Here is a 6,554-nt window from a genome sequence, read left to right on the forward strand (position 1 = left end):
ATATTGAGCCAACTCAGGTATTCCAGAATAATCTCCCTATTACTCATTCAGTTGACTAACTTCCTTAAATCAATCTTAACTTTAATTATTTTTGTCAGCTAATGTCATATAATAATTTTGAGGATTAAGATCTGGGTATCTAGGGAACTTTGCGGGGGCATAAGGTATATTATTCTCCTTTTAGCAAGTTTTTTTTTTAAGGCTGGTAATCCAACAGATACAGACATATTTTATCTATATAAATTTGATTTTGATTTCCAACAAGTCAGTTTTACATTGGGTGCAAAATTGCTTTAAGTGGTTTTCATTTTATATATAATTACATGAAATTATTTAGTATAGTATGAAGATAATGATTAAGGGAAACACATATATGAATTTATTCTGAAATTAGGTTACCCATTGTAGATACCCCCAAAAAGGCCTAAATTATCAGGAAAAAATGATGTCATGCTTCTAAAAATTAAAAACAGAGAGACAGAGGCAGCATTGAACACTCAATTTATTTTGCTGTAACTATGGAATTGGCTATTTCAAAGCTACGTCTGTGAGATGTTCATGTTGGCCTCTAAAGTAAATTGGATTTTCTTGGAGCCTGTCAGTGTTTTGATGATATTTTATAAAACACATTTTTAATTATGAGACACCATCCACTTTCCAGAATGTTAAACATTTTTATTTAATGTCTCCACCATTCATTTCTGTGTACCAGTTTGTTATTTTCAAATAACTTATTAAGTATATATTTTTGATATATCTACAATTCCAACTATAAGAGCTCTTATAAAAAGGAATTTAAGTTTTATTTTTCATTTCTTCTTCTTGAAATATTTTGTTGAGAATGTTTTGTAGTGAAGGCATTCTAGTTAAATTTTTTTTTTAACTTTTGTTTATCATGAAATGTTTTTATTTTGTTGATACTAACCTACAACAAGGGAAGGTGGAGAGGAGAGGAATAAAAGTCCATTAGATTAGACAAAGGGGAATTAAGGGAAGGCAGGGGAGAGGTAGGAAACAGTAGAATTAATCAGACATAACTTTCCTATCCTTATATACAAATACACAATCAGGATAATTCCACATCATGTACAACAAGAATAGGATCCCAATTAGAATAAGTTATACTCCATGTATGTTTAATATACCAAAATACACCCTACTGTCATGTAAATCTAAAATGAGCAAATAATAAAAAAAAAACTTAAGGAATTTAAGATAAAAAAAAAGTTTATACAGGCTTTTTTTAAGACCCCTTTCATAAAGACAATCAATATATTATACCTCCTCTGATAAACAGTCCTCTCTAGTAATCTCTGTAAAAGCAGTATAAATGCTAATGCATTGTGGTCTAATTTTTTGCTTAATTGCATGAACGTAGTGTAATAAAAATATGGTGCTCTTCCAGAACTAACTCATTAGTTGCTATTTATTTTTCTCATAACCTTTGGGAAAGTAAGAAATACCATGAAGCTCAAATAATCATGTAATGTACATCCCCAAATGAAGGACAAAAATTGCAGTGCATTTGTACAATCTCTGGATTAGAGTCCTGGGGGCTGGAGTGTCACCCAGCATAGACACACATTCTGCCCTTTACATTAAGCCAAGTTGTAAATCATGTAGTTATTTTTATTGTTGCTTGTTCTCTGGTTTGGGTGACAACTTAATATCCCTCAGTAGTATTTAGCTATAAAATGGCACACATGACTGATCACAGGCAGTAAGGGAATGCCTTGTACTTTCTGATTGCTATAGGAAAATCATTTGTGCAGTACGTATAGATATAAATGAATAAATAAATGAATAAAGGAATTAATGAATATAGAAACTAAGGCATTACTGAAATAAAAGATAATAAAATCATGACATTTGCAGTAAATGGATGGTGTTGGAGAATATAATGCTAAGTGAAGTTAGCCAATCCAAAAAAAAAAATATCCTGAATGTTTTCTCTGATATAAGGTGACTGACTCATAGTGGGGTAGGGAGGGGGAGCATGGGAGGAATAGACAAATTCTAGATAAGGAAGAGGGGTGAGAGGGAAAGGGAGGGGGCAGGAGGTTAGCAAGGTTGGTGGAATGTGATGGACATCATTATCCAAAGTACCTATATGAAGACACAAATTGGTGTGAACATACTTTATAGAAACAGATATATTAAAAATTGTGCTGTATATGTGTAATAAGAATTATAAAGCATTCTGCTGTCATTTATTTTTAAACAATCAATTAAAAATTAAAAATAAACAAATAAAAAAGAAACAGGCATTGCTGAAAAGTGAGTAGAAAATCAAATTTAAAATCTCCTTTTCTTTACCACACACCAGGATTAAATGCTTTTCTAGACAGTTATGAGAGCAGGATATTTGTTGTATCCATCATTGAGGGTAATTTTAATTTTCCCCACAGTTTGATTACATACATACAAGAGCACCTATAAAACATTTCCTACCTTTAGACGCTACTTATTATAATGGTTCTTAGTCCATGATTTCCATTTTCATAGTAACCACAGAATATTTGCCAGCTGTGTTGTTTGAATAACAAAACCAAAGGCTACATAAACAATTCTGCCCTCTCCAAAATGCATTGAAAACTTTCAAAACATGTTTTAATATGATGTTGGTGTTTTTTAATTTTATCTGTAGAATACTAGTGAAAGCAAAAACCACACAGAGACTGTAGTCATAGCAAGGACATGAAATAAGCCATTATGCTTTTAGAGATGGCTTGTCTAATTTTTTACTCATAGAATAGAATCTAAAGATTTTTTTTACATATTAGAAAATCCTAGATGAATATTTACACATATCCCTTATCAGTGCCTGCTGCTATTTCTATATTTTAGAGCCTTATCCATCTCTGGCTTGTCCATTGCAGTAACTTTGAATGGTTTCCCTGCCTCCATTCTTACTCTACTGTGGACTGGTAGTCACCTTGCTCTACAGTTAACTAGATATTTCTATAGCTCCCTTTACAATCTCTAATGACTACCATTACATAAAGGATAAAGACTATACTCTGTAGGAAGATAGTGAAACTCTTCTAAAGCCCTAGTTTATTTGCAATTTGAAGTTGTATTTTTCTTCTAACAGATGATACATTTCTGCTCTTCCTTTAACTTTAGAATAAACAACATACACAATGACCCTCCAACTAAATAGTCCCTCCTTTTACTAAGTCACTTGGTGATAACCATTTTAAAATAATTGATAGAGAATCTGAGATCTCTTTCAAGTGTTTATTTCAATAAACTATAGTTGACTTACATTTCTCTTTCCCCCTACATTTTAAGCTTCACAAGTGGAGTAGCCATCTGTTTTATATATAACAGGCAACTGATACTTGATGCTGGGAAAACATCAAGTTATGTCGGACTTCTAGACAAAACAAGATATGAATCAATATGAAGTTTTAAGATATATATTCAATATTTGGCATACTCGGAGAAAAACTGAAAAAAAATACTGTGTGGTCCTAATAAAAGTTCTTTGAAAAAAGTAAATTCTATGAGAGCAGGGACTTTTTACCCACAGATACATCACCAATACGTTTCAAGAGTTTTAGGCATATAGTAGATGCCTAGTAATAGATGTAGAGGTAACGTCTGATTATGTATCTTGATTTAAGAAGTCTAATCTGATAAAGGCAAATGAATCCTGTCAAAGATATTAAAGATGTAAAATAGTAACAAATACATTGCTCCAAAGGCACAAATTAAAATTTCCATGTTAGGGAGTTGAAGAAAGTTAGAATGGAAATGTAGTTGTGGTTACTATTGAGATTACACAGGACAAAGGCAGTTTATGGTTAAAAATTGTGACAAACACTACCCTAGAATGTAAATTAGTTTGCAGAGATGGAATTACATGAGTAACATTCATCATCATTACTTAGAGAAGATGGCTGAAACTCTAATAAACTTGGTTCTTCATGGGAAAGGATATAGAAAGAAGAGAAAGAAATTCAGTGTTGTGTTTCATCAATGTCTTTAATTTGAAAACAAGAAAAAAATAGGTATCTAGAAAATAGAAGAAGTGGCTTACTTCTTCAGAATTAACTATTTCAGTAGATGGCTTCAGTATTGGGTAGTTATTATGGGATACTCAGTTTTTTGTTATCCAACAATTTCAGATAGTCCTTGGTTTAGGGACCTCATATTCTTGAGATACTAGTGTCATACCCTGATATTTTGATTGACAGAGAATAAGATGCAAAATAAGGCTATTCATCTTTCTATTAGAGTGCATAAAAATTCCCACAAATGCAGTTTTGCTTTCAAAGAGGAGAATTGCATCACATACACATGACTACCAAGATGTCATGCATAAGTTTAACTCTGAAGTATTTACCACTGAGCTGATGATTAGGGTAGTTCTGCCTCAGAGATGGTATGAGAAGAAAACTGTGTATTCATAATAGGTGATACTTGGGTAAACAACAATAGTGATGATTATTTTAGTCATGAATTCTATGAATTGATATTTATCATTAGTATTTTTCTACTAATAAATAAAAATCAAATTTCAAATAGTAAGTTAGTATAAGATTTCAAATACAATCTCTATAATCAGCTACATAAAATATTAATTCACATTTACATGTAAATATATATATATACACACACATATGTATATATAAAGCTATTTCAAGATTTATATCTATATTTTATTGAAAACATTACCTTATCAAATGAACAAATTAGATAATGTGTCATTTAAGGGAGCATTTTAAAAATTTATGGGCAGATTTTTCCACAACTAAAGCACAGGTATTTTTGCTAAGTTATTTTGAAAGTGCTTTAAAAAAAAAAATCTTATGTTCTACAAAATCACTCACTAAAAAATCAGAGCTTATGAGAGGAATAAGGCTATAAACAGAATAATAAAAATCTAGACAACCTTATAACTGTGGTGCTAACACAATAACATTCCAAATAAAAAGCAAAACTACAGAATAGTATTACTAATAAATAAATGCTATATTGGAAATATGGTACTTTTTTATTAAAAAGAACAATTTTATAAGAAAAAGTTGGGTTTGTTATGTAGTGAAGATACAGATAAATTTTAAACAAATAGATAAATATATAAAATATAGCCATCTACCCTCTCATAATCCCAGATGACTGGCTGAGGAGGAGGCAGGTAGAAGGGTGTGTAGACCTTGTATAATACTTTGCATTTTTCTGAGCTCATGAATTCTGCCCTTGATTTTCATTTCAGATGCTCTGACAAGTGCCAGCATGACACCATTCATTTCCAGGCTTGGGAGGCCAATCTCGGACTAGTATTTCCTATTTGGCTATCATCAGTCTTCTTTGTGAGAATCACATGTGAGATATTCATGTAACTGATGTACTAAAAGCAACTTTGTTGACCGTATTCAAATAACTAATTATGTTCCATATAGTTTAACAGGGTCCAAACCTGATAATTTTTTGAGATGCAGTTTTGAAGGTCAACTAATCATTTAGTTGTAAAAAGAGTCTCTATATAATATACCCACTAAATGTGTTTATGTTATAAATCAATGATTTGCCACTTGATCTCAAAAATTCTTGGGACTTCTCTAGAGACTGATATGGTAAATTGTTTCATTCTTTTCAGTGATCCATCCAAGACTTAGAATTAGGAATATGAAGTGGATTCTGACATCATATTGTCTATGGCATAAAGTGGATAATAAATTGTTCAAAATAAGTAAGCCATTACATAAGTAAGGTAAAACAAAATCCTTCATAAGTGTTAAGATGGATTGTTGCATTTGGTTACAAAACCACCAGAAATCATAGAAAGGGTGAAGGAATACAGTTATAGGATCCTCAATGACTAAGATTCTTCTATGGCAGACCAGCTGCATAGGAGAAATGCAATCTTTCTTAGAAGCCTTAATACAGGCAATGTTATATGATGGTCTCAATAACATATGTACAAAACCTGTACATAATTTTTGCAGCAATGTTTCATGAATCCTGATGTCCAACAGGAAACCCCATACCAATTTCAGTAACTTTGGATGATAAAGTAAATGGTGATTTATAGACTATTTTGGTCTCAGGGATAAGACAAATTATTTTTATCTAAATGCAGTTTGCAGATTAAATGCAGTTTGTAGCTGATGTTGTCCTGTTAGAAATTTTGTTGCGGGCTGGGGAAGTGGCTCAAGCGGTAGCGAGCTTGCCTGGCATGCGTGCGGCCCGGGTTCGATCCTCAGCACCACATACCAACAAAGATGTTGTGTCCGCCGAGAACTAAAAAAAATAAATATTAAAAAAAAAAAATTCTCTCTCACTCTCTCTCCTCTCTCACTCTCTCTTTAAAAAAAAAAAAAGAAATTTTGTTGCAAGCACAACTTATACATGAACTTTAAGGTAAAAGAAAAATCCTATTAAAGTGTCACAGATGAAGAATTATTGATGCTAAGGAGAGAATATATTATCTGTGAGGGCTGTCTTCAAATAGGATGGGGCATGAGGGCTTTATGGATTTAATAACTATTAGTGAAATATAAAAACATTTTCAGAGATTGGATTGGATACACTATCTATTATTA

The sequence above is a fragment of the Spermophilus citellus genome, assembly GCF_964194105.1.
Source record: "Spermophilus citellus genome assembly, chromosome: 13".
NCBI lineage: Eukaryota > Metazoa > Chordata > Mammalia > Rodentia > Sciuridae > Spermophilus > Spermophilus citellus.